This window comes from Gallus gallus, chromosome 1 (genome assembly GCF_016699485.2).
Source record: "Gallus gallus isolate bGalGal1 chromosome 1, bGalGal1.mat.broiler.GRCg7b, whole genome shotgun sequence".
Lineage (NCBI taxonomy): Eukaryota > Metazoa > Chordata > Aves > Galliformes > Phasianidae > Gallus > Gallus gallus.
Genome location: NC_052532.1, coordinates 177,670,300 through 177,690,174, shown reverse-complemented (window position 1 = coordinate 177,690,174; position 19,875 = coordinate 177,670,300). Strand labels below are relative to the sequence as shown.

Genomic DNA, 19,875 nt, shown 5'->3' with positions numbered 1-19,875 from the left:
CTCCTCTTCTCTAGACTGAACAATCCCAGCTCCTTCAGCTGCTCCTCATAAGGCCTGTGCTCCAGACCCCTCACCAGCTTTGTTGCCCTTCTCTGGACACGCTCCAGGGCCTCGATGTCTTTCTTACAGTGAGGGGACCAAAATTGTACACAGTACTCAAGGTGCGGCCTCACCAGTGCTGAGTACAGGGGGATAATTACTTCCCTGTTCCTGCTGGCAATGCTGTTTCTGATGCAAGCCAGGATGCCATTGGCCTTCTTGGCCACCTGGGCACACTGCTGGCTCATGTTCAGTCTAGCATCAATCAATACCCCCAGGTCCATTTCCAGTCTTCAGACCCAGTCTTCCAGCCACTCTGCCCCAAGCCTGTAGCGTTTCCTGGGGTTGTTGTGGCTGAAGTGCAGGACCCGGTATTTGGTCTTGTTGAACCTCAACCCATTGGCTTCACCCAGCTATCCAGCCTGTCCAGATCCCTCTGTAGGGCCTCACTACCCCCAGGCAGATTGACACTTCCAGACAACTTGGTGTCATCTGCAAACTTACTGAGGGTGCACTCAGTGCCCTCACCCAGGTCATCAATAAAGATATTGAAAAGGACAGGCCCCAGCACCGACCCTTGAGGAACACCACTAGTGACCAGATATTATTGTTGATGCTGTTGTTAGCAGTCGGTGAACAACAGGTAAACTGCAGGTTTACTTGTAGACTCCCCTGTGGAGTAATTCATTCAAGGCCTAATCCAGATAGCACAGAGTTCATCAGTATTCCTTTTATTGACTATGATTGTCGGGTTTTGATTGAAACCTTAACTTCTGCCCTCAGATGAGTGCACTGAGAATTTGGCCTACCTGATTTATTAAAAGAAACAATTTTTTTTGCACGAAGCACCAGCATGTAGCATTCAAATGTGGAAAATAATTTGAAGTGTCAGAATATCTCTGTTTCGCATACACAAAAGTGTTTAGAAACACCTTAGGGCCTCCATGCCGATGAGGATGGAGTACTCCACACAGGTACAGCATTACTGCTGGGGTCTTGGCCTCCCATGTGCCATCTCTTCTTTTGGTTAATAAAATATGCCCACTGGGTTGCAGGACTACATGATGGATAATGGGCTACAGAGACAGACACAGAAGGAAATCTAAAAGGTGAGGAGTGCAAGTTCAGGTTTCAAAGACTGATTTCATGTAGACCCATCCTCAAAGTGCTCAGAATACAGAACAGCTGGTGGGCAGAGCACCTCAGAGCAAGTGCTGTCTGCTGCTGAATCCAACCAAGCATTGTTCTTTGGGAGATAAACCAAGTATCTATACTTCTGTGGCATTATAGCTACTAGATTCATTATAAACTAATCTTGCAAGTCCCAAAAGCAATAACTAGAGGAAAAGATGAAAATCATTTAAAGGTATTCCCAAAACCATAAGTAACGGTTTCTAGTACAGATAGGTGACATTTGGTAAGTGAGTTAAACAGATCAATTCAGCATCACTAATATATGAACTCAGGTAGCAACAATACAAGAACCAAACCTTGAGGGACTGCGTCAAGGCTGTAAGCAGCTTCAGATCACTGGTCTTTACAAAACAGTTATTTTATGTGGACATGATGAATAACACTTCAGCCAGGCTGAGGCCAGCTCTGGTATATGCTTATCCTATTACTTCCAGCTACTCTGGCAAAAAATTGTACTTAAATATCAGGTAAAGAGGTTTCTTTATAAACACCTGTTATTTTGTCCCGCAAAGAGTGGCAAAGATAATGGAACATGGAGACGTTAAATCTAAATTTTGGAGCACTAAAATTGCAATTGGTAATTGCATTAGCAATATAATAAGCAATAGTATAGATGCATATTACACCTGACAGTAGAAAATACAGAGAGAAGTCATTGCAACAGACACAACAGCCCAACATGGGGCAATACATCTGCCAGCATAACTAGACAATGAAATAGGACAACTGGACTAGGGAACTTGCTTATGTCTTATAAATTACTTTTAAGGCCTAAGGATAAAGAAATCTGGTTTGTAACACTGGATAGATTTTGTTGTTGTTGTTGTTGTTGTTCTAATCTCCTTATTTTGGAGGAAAGGTACATACACAATATGTTCATGACAAGGAGTTACAAAAAATTCTAATTGAATAAGGATCTCTTAAGCAAAAAATGAATAAGATTTATGGAATCTACCTTCATGTAAAGCAGTGGAATCAGCCAAAAAATTCAGAATTCACAGTTTCATCATGAGTATAATGAAATGTGATCTTGCAGTTCAAACAAACTTGTCATTAAAAGACTTGAATAAAAGAAGCATTAAAGTATAGTTATATTTGACAATCTGATACAGATATTGAAATTACCACTGGGCTAATTAAAATGTTCACTAGAATAAAAAGTCTTTTATATTTAAAATTGTTATCATAAGCTACCAAAAAGTAAGATTTAAAAGGCTGATAAAGCAATTCCCTAAATGAATTAAATCACTCTTTCCTTCTAAGGTTTTGAGGTGAACTTCAAAACCAGCACAGCGTAAGGGGAAGTTGAATGGAAGAAGGTGCTTTCGATTACAGAATTGTAGGATGGTTGAGATTGAAAGGGTCCTCTGAGATTATCTAGTACAAATGCCAGTTGGGAGAAAGGAGTGAGCAATGGGAGAGAAGCAGCAGTGGATGAGGCCTGAAGGAGCAGCCCCAGGCTGGAGCTGCAGCCCACGGAGAGAAGCCTGTGTTGGGGCAGGAGGGCTAGGGGAGCTGCCTCCCATGGGGCTGTGCTGAAGCAGTGCCTGAAGGGTGGGCCCCACAGTATGAAGCCCTGTTGGAGCAGTGCTTGGAGAGCTGCAGCCTGTGGGAAGTCCATGTGGGATCAGTTTGGGAAGGACAGCATCCATGCGAGGGAGCCAGCATAGAGCAGTGGCAGAGAGTGACCACGGAGGAGCAGGAGAGACGAAGTGTTATGGCCTGATTGCAGCCCCCATTGCCTGTTCTACATTCGCAGTTCACCTATGCCACTTGAGGGAAAAAAGTAGCAGAGCGTGAATGGGAGGAAGGTGTTTGTAATTTGCTTTTAGTCCTCGCTGTTCTAGTCTGTTAGTAATAGGCAATAAATTACATTGATCTCCCTATACTGAGTCTGTCTTGCCTGTGATGGTAATTGGTGAGCAATCTCCTTGTCCTTATCTCAACCCGTGAGCATTTTCTTCATTGTATTTTGTCCCCTTCTTGTTGAGGAGAAGGAGTGGGAGAGCAGCTGTGTGGTGCTTGGCTGCCCATTGGTGTTAAAGCACAACAACTCCACACCTCCCTAGGTGACTGATTCTCCCTTACAGTATAAGAAGGTTTCTCACAATAAAATAAATGTTTTCCATGTGTTCAGATGGAATTTGATATGTTTTAATTTATTTCTTCTCATATAGTCACTGAGCACCAACGAGTAGATTTTGTCTGTCTTCTCTTAATTCCTTCTCATCAGGTATTAATACACACTGATAACACTCCCCACTGAGTCTTTTCTTCTCCAGGCCTTCCTTTCAACTCAGTAGAAATAAAATATTTTTTCATAATTCAGCAGGAAATTGGGTAAATGTTACAAAAAAAAAAAAAAAATCTTGATTTAACTTCCTCCCCATCCCCTACAGCTTTTTAATTCAAAAGAAATTTCCAGAGTTTGTTCCATCCTAGTTTTTATAGGGCACTTTGAAAAATTTCAGGATGTACTTCTGCTTCTGGCTATTTAATTGTAAAATGTTGCTAATGGAAAGCTGTGAACATAGTTAACTTCAAAAGATTTCTTTTTCTTTGGTGAGGAGAGGATCCTAAATTGTGTCTCTTTGTAGTGCTGTGTCTGTTGGCAAATAAAGATTTATCCTGCATTTCTTAAACAGATCTAAATATATGAAGTTATAAATAGATGAGTCTATAAGCTAATTTAGTAGAGATGGGGGACACAGAATCACAGACTGAATCACCAAATGGCTTAAGTTGGAAGAGACCTTAAAGATCACCCAGTTCCAACCCCCCACTGTGGGCAGGACTACAACCCACCAGATGAGGCTGCCCATAGCAGTGCATACCCCCGTACCATGCCCTGGTATGGGGCATCCACAGCTTCTCGAGGCAGCCCTTGCCAGTGCCTCTGAGTAAAGAATTTCCACTTAATATCTGACATAAATGTCAGATATAAAAGCTATTCCGCCTTGTCCTATCACTATCAGATTACGTAAAATTTTTGTCTCTGTTCTGTTTGTTACCTCCTTTTAAGTGAGGTCTACGCAAAGACTTTTCCTCTCTAAGCTTAACGTGTCCAGCCCCCTCAACCCGTCTTTGTAGGAGAGGTGCCCCAGTCCTTTGATCATTTTCATGATCCTCCTCTAGATCCACTCCAACAGCTCCACATCTTTTTTGTGCTGGGGGCCCCAGGCTTGAACACAGTACTCCAGATGGGGACTCATGAGGGCAGAGTAAAGGAGGAAAATCCCCTCTCTCTCCTTGCTGGCCACCCCTCTTTTGATGCAGCCCAGGATACTGTTGGCCTTCCAGGCTTCCAGAGCACACTACTGGGCCATGTCCAGCTTTCTATCCATAAGGATCCCCAAAGCCCTTCTCTACAGGGCTGCTCTCAATGTGTTCTTCTCTCAGTCCGTACACATATCTGGGATTGCCTCAACCCAAGTGCAATACCTTGCCCTTGACCTTGTTGAACTTCATTCAATTCTCCTGAGTCCACTTCTCAAGCTTGTCCATGTCCCTCTCAATGGCATTCTTCTCTTCTATTGTACGAGCTGCAGACCTCAGCTTGGTGTCATTAACAAACTTTCTGAGGGTATACTCAGTCTCACTGTTTATGTTGTTGATAAAGATTTTGAGGAGCATCTGTCCCAAGACAGACCCCTGAGGGGCACAATTCATGTCTGGCCTCCACCTGGACTTAGAGCTTTTGACAAACCTTTGGCTGTGGCCATCCAACCAATTATTTATCCACTGAATAGTCTAGCCTCCAAATCCATCTCTCTCCTACTTAGAGATAAAGAGCTGATGTGGAGCCATGTCAAAAGCCTTGCAAAATTCCAGGTAGATTACATTAGTTACCCTTCCTTTGTCCACCAGTGCCGTTACTCTGTCATAGAAAGGCAACATATTGGTCAGGCATGATCTGCCTTTCGTGAAGCTGTGCTGTCTGTCTCAGATCACCACCTCACAAAATCACAGAATCACAGAATGGCCTGGGTTGGAAGGGACCTCAAGGATCATGAATCTCCAACCCCCCTGCCAGACAGGGCCACCAACCTCCCCATTTACTAGACCAGGTTGCCCAGACCCCCATCCAACCCGGCCCTGAACACCTCCAGGGACGGGGTATCCACAACCTCTCTGGGCAGCCTGTTCCAGCACCTCACCACTCTCCTGGTAAAGAACTTCCCCCTAACATCCAACCTAAATCTTCCCTCTTTCAACTTAAAACTGTTCCCCCTTGTCCTGCTGTTATCTACCCTTTCAAAGAGTTTACTCCCTTCTTGTTTATAGGCTCCCTTCAAGTACTGAAAGGCTGCAATGAGGTCACCCCGCAGCCTTCTCTTCGCCAGGCTGAATAAGCCCAGCTCTCTCAGCCTGTCTTCGTAGGGGAAGTGCTCCAGCCCTCTGATCATCTTTGTGGCCCTCCTCTGGACCCTCTCCAACAGCTCTCTGTCTTTCTTGTACTGGGGGCTCCATACCTGGACACAGTACTCTAGATGGGGCCTCACAAGAGCAGAGTAGAGAAGGACAGTCACTTCCCTGTCCCTGCTGGCCACCTCTCTCATGATGGAGCCCAGTATACTATTTGTTTTCCGAGCTGCAGGAGCACACTGCTGGCTCATGTTAAGTTTGTCATCCATCAGGACCCCCAGGTCCTTCTCTGCAGAGCTGCTCTCAAGGACTGCTCCTTCCAGTCTGTATAGATGCCTGGGGTTCCTCCGGCCCAAGTGCAAAACCCTACACTTTGCCGTGTTGAACCTCATTAGGTTCACCCAGGCCTACCTTTCAACTCTGTCAAGGTCCCTCTGAATAGCATCCCTTCCTTCCTCCGTCTCAACCACGCCACTCAGCTTGGTGTCGTCAGCAAATTTGCTGAGGGTGCACTCAATTCCATCATTGATGTCATTGATAAAGATGTTAAAGAGCACCGGTCCCAAGACAGACCCCTGGGGGACTCTGCTCGTTATCGGCCTCCACCTGGACATGGAACCATTGATCACCACCCTCTGTCTGCAGCCTTTCAACCAATTTCTTATCCATTGAGTGGTCCACTCATCAAATCCACATCCCTCCAATTTGGAGATAAGGGTGTGGTAGGGGACCATGTCAAAGGTCTTGGTCAAGTCCAGGTAAATGACATCGGTCGCCTTCCCCTCATCCACCAATGCCATCACTCCATCATAGAAGGCCACAAGATTGGTTAAGCATGACCTCCCCCTGGTGAAGCCGTGTTGGCTGTCTCGGATCACACACTCATTCCTCATGTGATCAAGCAGGTCATCCAGGAGGATCTGTTCCGTGATCTTCCCAAGCACAGAGGTGAGACTCACCGGCCTGTAGTTCCCCGGGTCCTCCTTGCTCCCTTTCTTGTAAATGGGAGTGACGTAACCCTTCCTCCAGTCATCTGGGACCTTGCCTGACAGCCATGGCTTCTCAAATATGATGGAGAGAGGCTTGGCAACCACCTCAGCCAGCTCCTTCAGAACCCTGGCATGCACGCCATCCGGCCCCAAAGACTTGTATTCATCCAGTCTCATGAGGTGGTCTCGGACTTGCTCTGCTCTTGCAGTGGGAGGGGATTTACCCCCCTGGTCCCCACCTGGAGGCTTGGGATTCAGGGCTCAGGGATGTGAGAAAGACTATAATCCTGGCCACCAGTGAATGATGATGATTCAGATGATCTTGGAGAAGGAAAATAATGTGGAAGTAGGTTGTTCATGATAATAATCAAGCAGACATGAGATGCACCACCTCAGAAACCTGCAAGAGGCTTTGCCTCCATTGGGTTAACTGATTTCATCCCACGGTGAAAGGCTGAGAGAGTTGGGACTATTCAGAATGGAAAATGGAAAACTCAGGGTGTCTCTCATTAGTATATATCAATACCTGAAGGGAAGCCACAAAGAGGACAGAGCCAAGCCCTTTTCAGTGGTGCACAGGACAAGAGACAGTGGGTGCAAACTGAAACACAGGAAGTTCTACCTGAACACCAGAAGTACTGCTGTGCTATGGAGGTGAGAAAACACTGGCACAGGCTGCCCAGAAGCTGTGGGGACTCCTCCTTAGGGATCTCCCAAGGCCACCTGGATGTGGCCATGGGCAACCCTGCTCTGGGGGTCCCTGCTGGACCTGGGGGTGGGAAAATGGACCCAGGGATCCCTGCCAGCCTCAGCCATCCTGCGTTTCTGTGGTTCTTCAAGCATGCAGCCTGGGATGATCGACCTGTAGGTAAGTCCAGGTAGAGACAAAAACTCATTAAATTTTGATAGCAGTGTTGATTTCTGGAGGCAAATGTGCTCTGTTGACTTTAGCGGACTACCAGAAAGCTAAAGTGTCATTCAGTAGTTTGAAACCACTGAGTTTCAAATAGCTTTATCTTTCATTGCACAATCATATCATTTTTCATTATATTTCTGTGTATTCCATTCATGAGAATTATTACATTATCAACTGGAGCAGAAAAAAATGAGACATAGGAGTTACAGCTTCCCACAAAAGAAGTGCCAGATATAATAGTTTTCTCTTTATCAGCCTCTCTTTCTTAGGCAGCCTGCCAGCTATTGTCTTTGGACTAACAAAGCTCTGAAAGGATTTCAGAATCTGAAAATGTCTTTTCAAACAAGTAGGTTCATTTGAAATCTTTTTGGACATTATCTACTGTGTTAACAGTAATACACTTTCAGACGAGTTTTTGAGCATCCCATTAGGCTGTACCTAATAACCAGGTGTTCGGTAAATGATCTAATTGACTCCAGATTTATAAGGCTACTGGTCTTCTAACCATGATGCAAGGTAGGTGTCAGAGCTCTCTAGTTAAAAAAGTAACTTTGAGTAGACATTCTGCCTATAGTTGGCAGTTCTGAACTGCTTGTTTTGGGGGTTATTACACCCACCACCCACACACAAGAGGTTACTTTTTTTTTTTTTCTCACTTGAAATATTTTTAGGGGATTAGTTGCTCATTAGTAGCTGTTTACATGGATTTATTCCTAATTACTGGGCTATGTTAATGAATAAATTATCTGCATTTTCTTGATTTGATTAGTTTTCAGTTTGTCTATTTATATGAGAGGAAAATAAATGCTTTAGTAAACACTATAAAACACTCTTTTGTAGATTAGATCCCACATTGCAGCAAAGCATACGGTGCACTAGACAGGCTATTTTTCAAATTGTTCAGATTGCAGATAACTGCAAGACTATTCCCAGACAGCATCTAAAATTCTTGGGCTTCTCTCTTTTTCTTTTCTTTCAGGCATCTGAATCTACTTTTTGTCCAGCAAAATGGTTCTGAATGCTGTAACGTGGCAAATGAGTTGAAATTACCCCAGACTGTGATCAGCTAGCGCATTTACTCCTGATAGGATCATCCCTCTAACGATTAGTTAGTTGTAGCTGAAACTGATAGAGCTGCACACAACCGTAGCTGTTTAGGATCACTCCACTGTAACCTCTGAAGGTTCCTCTGCATAAGGCTGATCCCAAATTTAAGCAGGTGGGAGTGGGGGCGGGGGGGGGGCTTGCTTATTTGTCTTTTTTTCCACATAGCTTCAATTACCCTATTCTTCTTAATTTTGGTTGGTCTACAGCAGAATTTCTGAAGAGATAATGCCACTTACAGGGTGTGCCTTGAATTCTGAATACTGTTCTATTCGTAATCCCTCTTGTTTTATGATTTTGGTGCATGACATCAGAGGCAGATTTTGGTGGTACGGCAGTAGCGGTTGAACGTTCCCACCAATATTCTGTTATACTTTGTTGCTGTGTGACAGATGGCAGCAGAGGGGCACTGTAATAGAATAGCGCCTGACATGGAAAGGTGTATGAAGTGATCACCTTCCATTTCCTCATAGAACGACTCCATGAGGAAAAATTTGCTGCGGAATGTTTCCAAATGAGGAAACATTTAAGGAGACGAAATAGTGGATGTGAGCACAGTGAGGTGGTGGGTGGTGCGTTTCAGTAATGGCGACAGTGATGTGAAAGACAAGCCTCATTCCAGAAGGCCATGCAGAGTTTTAGGAGCTTCGCATGCAGGCTCTTGTTCATCACTGGTGAAAACGCATAGCTAATGGTGGTAACTATGTTGATAAGTGGTGTTTTGTAGCTGAGAATTTTTCTCTATCAAACTGTGCTATGGTGCTCTTTGTAGCTGCTGCAGTTACCAGATGAAAAAATAAGAGGCATTACTTTCGGAGCATCCTACTTATATTGATTTAAAATAATCTTTTTGGATCATACAGGTAAAAATAATGTGAATATGTAAATACTTATAGTGTCTTTTTTCTTTATTCTGTGGTTGAACCAAGCTCTTTTTCTATCACAAGGAGAAAGTTTTCCACTTCCACAAAGCAGTTCTTAAGGTAAATGCCATTTAGATGGACAAAGTGCACCAATTAAAGTGACTATAAAGATACATTTTATCTTCAAACATTTAGTTCAGTAGTTGTTTTTTTGAGAGTGACAGTCTGCTTTCATGGAAAGGACCAGTCCTTCCATCATCTGCCTTGCAGGCAGAAGGATCCTCACACAGCTCAGTGCAGAGGCTCCTCAGCAGTGGCACAGCTGGGAGACAAAACCGCTCATGTCCCTGGTGAGTCTGGGGGGACTCACACTGCCCTGAGCCAGACTGCTGCCCTTGCTGCATGAAGTGTGAACACAGTGACGTGAAAAGGCTCAGGGCAAGGAGCACTGGGCTTCCTGCCACTGGTTCTAATCACAGCTTTTGGGATGCACCTCTTTGACATCTTTTCCATGCAGTGGGGGAGGGTGGTGGTCGGGCATATGGAGGTGTTACTGTGCACTGTACAGGCTGAGTCAGTGGAAGAGTTTTCTAAGTCTGTTTCTCTCTGCTTTCTTGTGGCTGCAAAATCATCTGGCATTTTTTTTTTTTTAAACCTAAATCATTTAGCAATTGTGTCAGGTTCTTTTTGTTTTCAGGTTATTCCCTTCCTTTTGCTAGAGATCATTTCATTTTCTCTACATTATCCCTCATTTCAGTACCTTAGGCTGTTATGTACCTTCAAAGTATGCTTGCACTGCCACTGAGTGACATAATCAAGCATTTCATATTTTAATTATTTTCTCTTAACAAGTTTGTGGGCTTCATTACCCTTTTCTTATTCATTTAGTTGATGATTCTGAGCACATGGAAGAATCAAGCAGCATGAAATATTTCTAGTAATTCAGGCTAAAAAGCATGACACTTCACTTACTCTGGCCTGAATGGTAAAAGTATAGTTTTCTTCACATTTATACTTCATATAGAACAAAGAAGTGTAGCTGGGCAACTGGACACGAGGTGCCACTAAGAATACCAGAAATAATTCCCTTGCTCCTCTACAGTTTATAATCTCAATGGAGCACTTTAGATATTCATCATTACCAAAACAGGTCACGAGAGGAGCACAGGGCTCTGTTTCTAATGCTATGCATTTATTAATAATACATACATATAAAGCTTTAAGAATGTTGTCTTTCCAAGCTGGGCAAGATAAACTGGCCAACAAAATAGAGTGACCACAATCACTGCAGAAGAAAACACTATTCCATAATCCAGCCAACAGAATTACTTGCTGCCTTTGTTGGGTATTCACCTAGGTGCTAGATCCATTAACATTGGGACCATTAAACATTGTTCTATTTTTCTTCAGCAGTTGGTAGTTATATGGCCATTTCCATTAGTGTCTTACAGGTAGAGGCTGCCTTTCGCCTGTATAAAGCAGGACTCAGCAGGATGCTGGGTTGCAGTTTTAGGGAAAGCAGTGACTCATTGTGTGACCTTGGCAGGTTATTTGATTGCCACCCACTCAGTATCAATCAGTCCTGCTGGAAAATTGAATGAAAAACAGAATATTACTGAAAATCATGACCTGTAAGCACTAAATTTACAAGGACAGCATTTTTAGAAAGTAAAAAAAGATTCTAAATTCAGTTTCGTTGGCAGTCACTGTGCTTTACATTCAGTATTAATTAATAAATAAACACACAAACAAAAAAACATAATCGCTCCTCTTGTGTTCATATCTTATCAGAAGACAGGAATCTAGTCGTGAGATTGAGAGTACATCTGTGTAAGCACATAAATTTCTATTACAGGAGTGAACTGATAGACCAAAAGAGTTGGTACTGAGATCCCAAATTCCACACGTCATGTGGCTCCAGGATGTTACTGGCTTTGATGTAGTTCAGTCCTTTGGGTCAAACATCATCACAGAGCATGAAGCTTGAAGGTGTTTGAAGGGACAGTTGCCACCAAAGGGTGTATTTGTGATTGCAGTGCCTGACGTGCAACCTGAAGAGGGGCTTCAGGTTGAATTTCCTCTAAAAGAAATCCTGTTCCACACCCCTGAACTGCATTACAAACTCTGAGACCTGAGAAATGAGTACACTTGGAGATGAGGACAATCACGGATTCCCCTCAAGCCTGCACCTTTGTTACCATCCAAAACCCTAATGGAGTTGGAGCCCAGGGCTCTGGATGGGGGGGGATGTGCTGAACATACCTGCACTGGGTTTGAAAAGAGAGAGGCCTGAAGGTACTGAGTTACTACTCAGCATGAAAATATGGAATTTCATTTAACTTTGCAAATCTTGCAGTTCTGTGATCTTAAAATTCAGAGAGGCCCCATAGTCAGGACACACACTGTCGCTAACAGTGGGTAGAAGTTAAATGAGGAAATGAATCTGATCACCAAGAAGGGTTCCGCTGACTTCAATACTTCTTCTTAAGTACTCACCAGATCCTTTCATAAAGACAGCTAGAGGCAAGGAATGCCAGGCTCCAAGGGAAAAAGGCTGGTAGAAAAGCAACTCACAGCTAACTCCTGCAGCCACATTTCTTTCACACAATCCCTGGAAGTAAACCCATGGGCCCTACCACCTCCCTTCTGACCCTTCTTCCTTTTCCTACTTCCCATTAAAAACATAAAAAAGCCTTGAGCTGCCACTCTGCTGTGACAGACACTGCAACCTCCAATTACCAATGTGTCTATTCCTCAGAACACCTCAAAACCTGAGAGCTGATATAAGACTATTCCTTTTGAACTGAGACATAAAGGAGGTTTGTTAAAAGGAAGTAATTACTTTCTTCTTCTTGAGACCTTAATTTTGGAGAGTTATTTATTAATATTTTCCATTTTTTAAAGGCCCCACATAGACTGTCATTAAGAACAAACAATAGTATATAATACTAAAGTAAATCAAGTTCTTAAACAAAAAGGAGATTGGAAGAGCATTTTAGGGACAGTTTCTCACTGTAATGAGAGGGCAGGACTGAATATGCTGAAGGAAAATTATATGTTTGCATTGCATTACATAAGAGGACAAAAATCTTTACACACATTGCTTAAAAATGAGTAAAGTTGGAAAATTTCTGCATCTTTGACTAGTATTGAAATAAAAACATAAGCATATTGGAAGATACTTTCTTGATACTGGAAAATAAAGGCAGTAAAGGTTATTTCAATTACATGTACATGTCTAGAATTTTAGATCAGAAATTAGGAATAAGCACAATAGCTATACAGATACAAAGCATTCAAGGTCCTGAGTAATCCATAGGAAAGAGAGTGAGAGTCCTGAATTTTGTGGTGTTGATAAGGCTACTTGTATATACCACAATTTCAACTTTCAGCTAGGAGAAATCACCAGATCTCACTGATGTATTCTTTCCATTTGAGATCTGCACAGCACTGTTCAGTAATGACTAAAACAATGGTATGCTATCAACATCATTCTCATCCTAAATCCAAAACACACTCATACCCATACCGTAGAAAGAAAATTAATAACTGACTGAGTTGTTGGTGTATGAACACACACAGAACATGACCCATGACTTGGGGCTGAGGAGGCACCTTCCAAAGGTAGCACAAAGCAGCTTTTTTTATATGTTACGTTCATGTAACACCAAATAAGAAAAGGCCTGCAATGTGCAAATTCTTTTATCTGTATATGTGGAAACCACTACTTCTTAATAAAATAACCATTCCAGTCCTAAGTTTGGATCCCAGACAACATGGAAGCCCTTGAAGTACTTTCATTCAGTTTAGAATCACTGTTCCATCCATTGAATTAAGGAAAAATTACATGAACTGTAGTGATTTCTTCCTGGTACAAGGGCAAAACTTTAACATCTCTAGCACCTTTGTATGTGTTGTTAGTGGGAGAATAGCCCTCTCTGCCGTCCTTCACTGTAGTACTTGCAGGTTGTACCTGAAGTACAGAGACAGGCAGTCCTTCTTTCACGTGCATGTTCTTGATATTTAATTGTTTTGTCTTTATATAACCTTCAGAGTGTGTCAGATTTTTACTACCTAATTTCTATAAAGTTATTGTCTTTTAGGAAAAAAGTCTATCTACTGTTTATTCAGCTGTCAGAATCATCACAGTGTATATACTCAAGGAGAAATACGAAGAGACCTCATTTTAAAAAGCATTTTAAATCTCCAATTTACTGCCAGTGGTTATATATGAATCAGAAGTTAAAAAATACCATCTGTATTAAAAGTGACAGGGCATTTGCAGCTGGTTCCTCTGTAATAAACCAGAATGTAAAATCATGAAAAAAAATCTCATTGTAAAAAAATGCCTCAAACCGGTTTGAGGGAACAGTCTTATAATTCTCACTGCAAACCCCACAAAGATTTAGTGGGTGGCTTTGATCTTTTCAGTACTTGATTCTAAAATATGATAATTTTTGCTAATTTGTAACAAAACTAATGGTGACATTTTTCAGATAAACCTGCAAGTGAAAATGTTACGAGCTGATATGTTGTGTTTGTGTATCAACTCAAACAAAAGAGTGGAATGGCAAATAAGGAGCATGTGCAGTAGAATGATACTCATTGTATGGACATAGCGAAAGCTATTTCTGAAAAATCTTATTCTTTTCATACCTCTAATACAGAAGGCATAAATGAGTTGGTAGTTATTCACTGTATACAAAGTGAGCTAACTACAAAAGGTGCAGATTACATGGCTGACACTTTTCCAACCCTGGATAAGAAAATTAAAAAAAAATCCAAATGCCTTCCATGAAAGTCCCTGGTAATTAACCTTTGCCATTTCTCACATGCTTTCGAAAATGCTTAACGATTCAGGCTAGAATGTTTATGAGCATATAAGTGGAGTTTGATTTTCAGAAGAGATTAACTTTCTCCTCCCTCTGAAATGCTACTATAAACATTCATGTTCAGGAGTTCAAGATGACAGCAAGTCAAGCTTTACCAGAGATTTAAAAGGTTATTTGAAATGATAATAAATATTTCGTAACCATTTTAATTAAAATAAAGCAAGGAGAAAAGAAAATTTGTTGAGATGGTCAAGATTATAGGTAATTTCAGAAGGTCCTCAAAATTAAATGAGTACTTACTTCAGTTGCAAGTACAGATAATGATGTTGAATTTTGGAGCAAAATCAGGACAGGTAATGGGAATGGAAATTGTCTCAGCTGAAGTTGAAGCAAAGCCCCAAGATGTTAGTGAATTTTCTCCAAAATAGCTAAAAAATAGCTAAAAAATAGTTGCTGTCTTCCAAAGCTTCGGAACACCTGCCATATCAATCTGCCTTATCAACCTACACACTGTGCAGGAAGATTTTTCTAACACCTTGTTTGACAAATGCTTATCATGTTCAGCAGGAAGGAAAACCCAAGACACTGGTAGTTCGTTTCCCCTGATCCTTTGTGGTGCATAAAGAATTATGACTTCTTATCTCTCCCTGCAGATCTTAACTTTGTTATAAGGAATCATCCTATGGATGATTTGCACAGCAGGTCTGGTGGCACATGGAACAGCTCTTTGTGCAAATCCTTCTGAAATAAACATCTCATAAACTGCTGCTCAAATTTATGGGTATGGGACTGAACTATTCAGGTAGTATGGTGTTCCCATCATCTGCAGAGTGATGTCTAAGATGTCTGAAGAATACTAACAGGAATGCCTACATTTAAGAGTACAGATAAGTGCCTAAGGAAGAGACCAGACTGCCATGTACTCAGATTGGAGTCGATCTCTATAACTTGGGCAACTTTATTTAGCTACTGAAGAGGTCTGTTGTCCTGAAGCCAATGAAATGAGACAGAAAGAGACATCTTCAGAGGGGAGCTCTGCTCTAAATCCTTGCTGGAAGTGCTTAGATCATTTCATACCATTCACAAGAAGTACACAGCCCTAACACAGCCATGCTCTCCCGTGATGAATCCAAGTTTTGAAAATGGTTAAAATGAACTTGTTCTGCAGTTTAGAAGTCAATGAGTGGATATGATGATGAAGAGGCAACAACAGGCTGTCAGCATGACAGAACAGAACACACTGTTAGGTGGTATTAGCAGTATGGATTTCAGTACTGTTGAGGAAGGTGCTCATGTCACATCATCCTAGGCATGGCACATAATCCTTTCTCACCAGTGCTCAAGGAGTGTGACTGCTGTCTTGGAAAATGTGCAGAAAAGCTCAGCTGGGGTGATAACCTAGCAGACACTGTAGTAGTCTTTGACTGTGGCAGCTTATTATAAATATATTCTAGGATAAACACTAAGATTAAATAGAACTGTTCAGGATAAGGATCAATGTTTGCAGAAGAAGAAGTGGGAGTGTAACCACAAATGAACATCTTTTCACATTAAAGCTACTGAAAAAAAATCTATTCTCTGTCCTGTCTGGAACAGCTTTCCAGAAAAAGTGACAGCAACAAAAGAAATCCATTTTTGAATGGAACTGAGTAAGTTTATGAGAGAGATTTGTGTGCTCTGTTTGCCTACAGGGGCTGAGAACTCGCTGCAATGACCAAGATCTTATCTTCAGTGCTGAGCAATTCTGACTGCCTGTCAGTGAATGTAGGAATGAGAGCTGCTGGTTGCTGGCAAATCTGGAAAATACGTTCCAGCTGGGTTGCTGTGCTGATCTTTAAATTAAAATGGTCTTTAATTTAAAAATAAAAGCCTGTATCTATTTGGATAACAAATAAAGATCAGACAAAAGTGACAGTAAGAAGTATAAAACCTCCAATGTATAAGGCTTTTTTCTGCCTGGATTTGCATTTCTGAGGGATGTCTCTCATTCATACTGGGAACAGAAGCAGTTTTTTTATGCCACTGCAGTAATCTTACTATCAGATGGCCAGGCTGTGATTCGCTTTTGCCAAAGTGCATAGCAGGAAACTTCAGATCCTTCTATCTCTGAGAAATTAACCATATAACCTCAGGACTAAGAATGATTTCCATCATTATGGACAACTCCTCTCTATTCCCCATATCTTTTTCTCCCAGATAAGTCCATTTCTTGTGTTCTTTCTGACATAAGGATATCATGCAAAGAAAAGAGAATCCTTTGAAGTGTTAGGAAAAAAAAAGTCCATGTTCAGAGCCAAGCTGTGGGCTCTCTGATTGTATTTTTTGTTGGTACTTTCTTTTGCTCAAAACAAAGGATAAGGCAGGGAAGATGGATGTTAAGGGAGTCGGAAAGCTGGAAATATGTTGTGGAGAGTAAGTCCGTGTTAGTAGTAGAGAACAAACAGGTGAATGAGAGAAAAAAGGAAAAAGTAAAAAAAAGAAAAAAAAAGAAGTGGAAAAAATAATGTCTAGGTAGGAATCTACAGAAGACACAGCCATTTAAAAAGATGTGAACGATAAGCACAGTTTTTTGTGTTTTTAATCATTTTTGGAGTCTCTTTCTGAAACTGTCGAGAACGAGACTGCATTTTTGCAGTGCTGTGGTCAGATTTTTTCAGAGTGATTCCAGGCTTGCAAAACTGGAAAACCGCCAGTAAGCTTCATACTTGCTAGATAAATAGCAAAGACAATAATGCTTAACTGACTTCATGACTGGTAAAATCTTTTATTATTCTGAAAGCAAACACCTTAATTCTACAGAGCTTCTAATGTATTATTGTTCACTATCAGTTTAATGACAAATTTTAATTCAAATATTGATTTTATCTTGTAGGTAATTTATATTACTTTGGAGAGCTTTTTTTGCACGTGTGAACATTTAAAAAAAAATCTCACTTGAAGTTCACTTGAAAAACAAGGGAAGAAGTAATCTGTTATTCATAAATTTGAGAGATTTGTAGCTAATGTTTCGGCACTGCAGAATTTACATGCTGATGCTCATTTGTAGTAAAGGTCAAAATAGAAAAACCCATCTGGCCTTGGAAGAAAACATTATGGTACACATGGTCAAGTTTCTTCTGTATGAAATCCTGGCTAGATCCTGCAACTGAAGTGCTGCATTAATCTCCTTTTTTTAGCAGAGATAATAACATGCTAATAAAAACATGTGATGAGAGACTTGTATTATTTAGCAATTAGCAGCTGGCGCTGTAATAGAATCGAAACATCAACAAGGATAAAGTGTGAAAAATTATCATCTTCTCAGTGGAACGGCTCTATTGGTGTGTTGCACTTCTGAGAAGCAAAAGCTTTGCAGAGTCAATTTGATGAAGACATTATGAAACATTTAAATATATTTATTTTATCTTTCCTCATCAGTAGCTTCAGGCAATCCAAGAACATCAATCAATTAATCTGAACTCTGTGTTGTTTAGGGAAGATGACAGACAAGACCATAAACATTGCAGATTTGGAAGCACTGTTTAGTTGCAAACTGCTGTGAAGATTTACCCTCTGCCTAAGACTGTCTTTGCTTTGCTGGCCATAGATATGCAGAAGCTTTCCCCCTTTTCAAGGTACAGCATACACACCATACCCTAAACTAACTTTCACAAACAAAAACAGCCATGAGCTGTAGGATAACCTAGCCAACATTAGCTTTTTGCCATTAAAATTTATACACAGTTTTTAGTTTCATTTACAATACCTGTAAGTTTTTATCTAGTTAACAATTTGACTGCTTGTGACACAAAATAATTTTCAGGTATTCTTACTCTGTACATGAAAGAGGGGTTTTAGTAGTGATTGCTATTAACAGTTAACCTACCTAGGAAGCTATATCTAGACACACATTCTGTAATGAATATGCAAAGATTACTTCATCTCTACGTCAGCAGGGCTTCTTGACACATCATTCTTTCAGCATGCTGTTAAACTGAACCCTGAAAGAAGGAACTAGTGCCCAGACTTTCATATAGTTTGATGATATGCTCTGTGTGTTTCACTCTAATTGTTAAAATGAAGTTGAAAGGGAAGATGTACTTCTTAATATATTAAATTTCAAAATATTTTAAATGTTTGAGAAGTCAGTAAGACAAAGTGTGTTAGAAACCTGAAAAATGCTGAGGCTGGGTCAATTGCTGTGTTTCGTTTCCTGTTTTGAAGGGATGGTATACCAGTTTTGATTTTCATTTATTTTTCACTTTAAACTTCAGACGAAAAAAAAAGAAAAAAAAAAAGATGCTATGAATAATACTTTAAACATGAAAAGAAGACTGAACAAGGAACGCTGAACATTGAATATTTACACATTCAAAGGAGTTTTACAAAGATGGAGAAGCCAGAGTATCACAGTTTCTGCAAGAGGTAAGATTAATGCACCACTGAAAGTTATCAAAACTCCCAGCTTCCTGCAGTGGTGGTAAAAGCGACAGCAAATGAAAAAGGAACAGATTTTACAGTTTTAATGCAAGCTTATTAGTCATTATTGGATTTGAAATCAGAAGCTAATTAATTTTTCTTAGCAAAATTGAATTCGCTGCTTTAACATGTGTGCATGCTGCAGATACAAGGAACTTTCTTGATTTATGTAAGGAATTTTTAGAACTTAGGTTTTTTCTTTGTTTACTTAAAGCAGTATGTTTGGACCCTTTTCTGTTACAAGAGTTAGGACAGAAAATGACAGATTTTGGTAAGCAAAGGAAAAGAAATCTGTGATTAAGGATACAAGAAGAAAAGGGAGATAAGGCTAGCACTTTGCATTACTGTGTCTTTTACAATTAATTAGTCTTATTTTGTTTACAAAAACTTGGATATTTCTGACACTATTTTACTTGTCCAGATGGTGTGATGTTGTGGTGTGATGTTTTTTGCTTTGTTTTGTTTTTCTGAGTAACTTATCAGCTTTTAATTTCCTCTTATTACATGAAACTTTAGTATCTGAACTGTAACTGTAAATTCCTATTCTATCCGGCTACATGTTAAGATAATATAAAGAGACAGTATTCTTCGAAGACTGTATTTTGAAATCTAGTACACATTTTAACATCTGAAGTCTTACACAAAGTAGAAATTTAAAGAAAGGAGAAAAACTGTCATCATTACTTATTTTGAGTTTTGTGTTTTTTCATACCTCACCAAAACATCAAGTATTGGGTGTTGACTTTTGTTCCATACATCGATGTTATCGAAGCTGAAGATAACAATGGAATTCGGAAAGGCCTGCTGAGATGTTCGAGGGATTCTCTGTAACTTGAATTTTGGGTACCAAGTCTGACAATTATTCTGAAAGGACAAAATTCCCTTGAGAAATCCCTGGTTTGGAGTAGGACTGATAGTACAGCTGCAGAACTGTGTGATCTGGATTGGGCAGTGAGATCAATGATCAAACATTTCATTTGTCATCCAAATCTGAAATGGGGTGACATTACATAAGCAACATTAGCCAAGACTTCAGTGTTCAGTGATTTGTAATATGTACTCAGCTTACTAAGGCCAACAACTGAAAGTGCTTGAAAATTTTTCATAAAAATACT

General features: G+C 40.6%; 1 long non-coding RNA gene across 1 annotated transcript in view; it reads right to left on the bottom strand.

The window, feature by feature from the left end:
- The window catches only part of LOC112531582, a 107,757-nt gene extending 88,217 nt beyond the window's left edge, over positions 1–19,540 (bottom strand). The window contains exon 1 of the long non-coding RNA XR_003073460.2: positions 19,473–19,540. This is a non-coding gene — a long non-coding RNA (uncharacterized LOC112531582). The remainder of the gene's footprint in view (positions 1–19,472) is intronic.
- Positions 19,541–19,875: the final 335 nt, after the last annotated feature.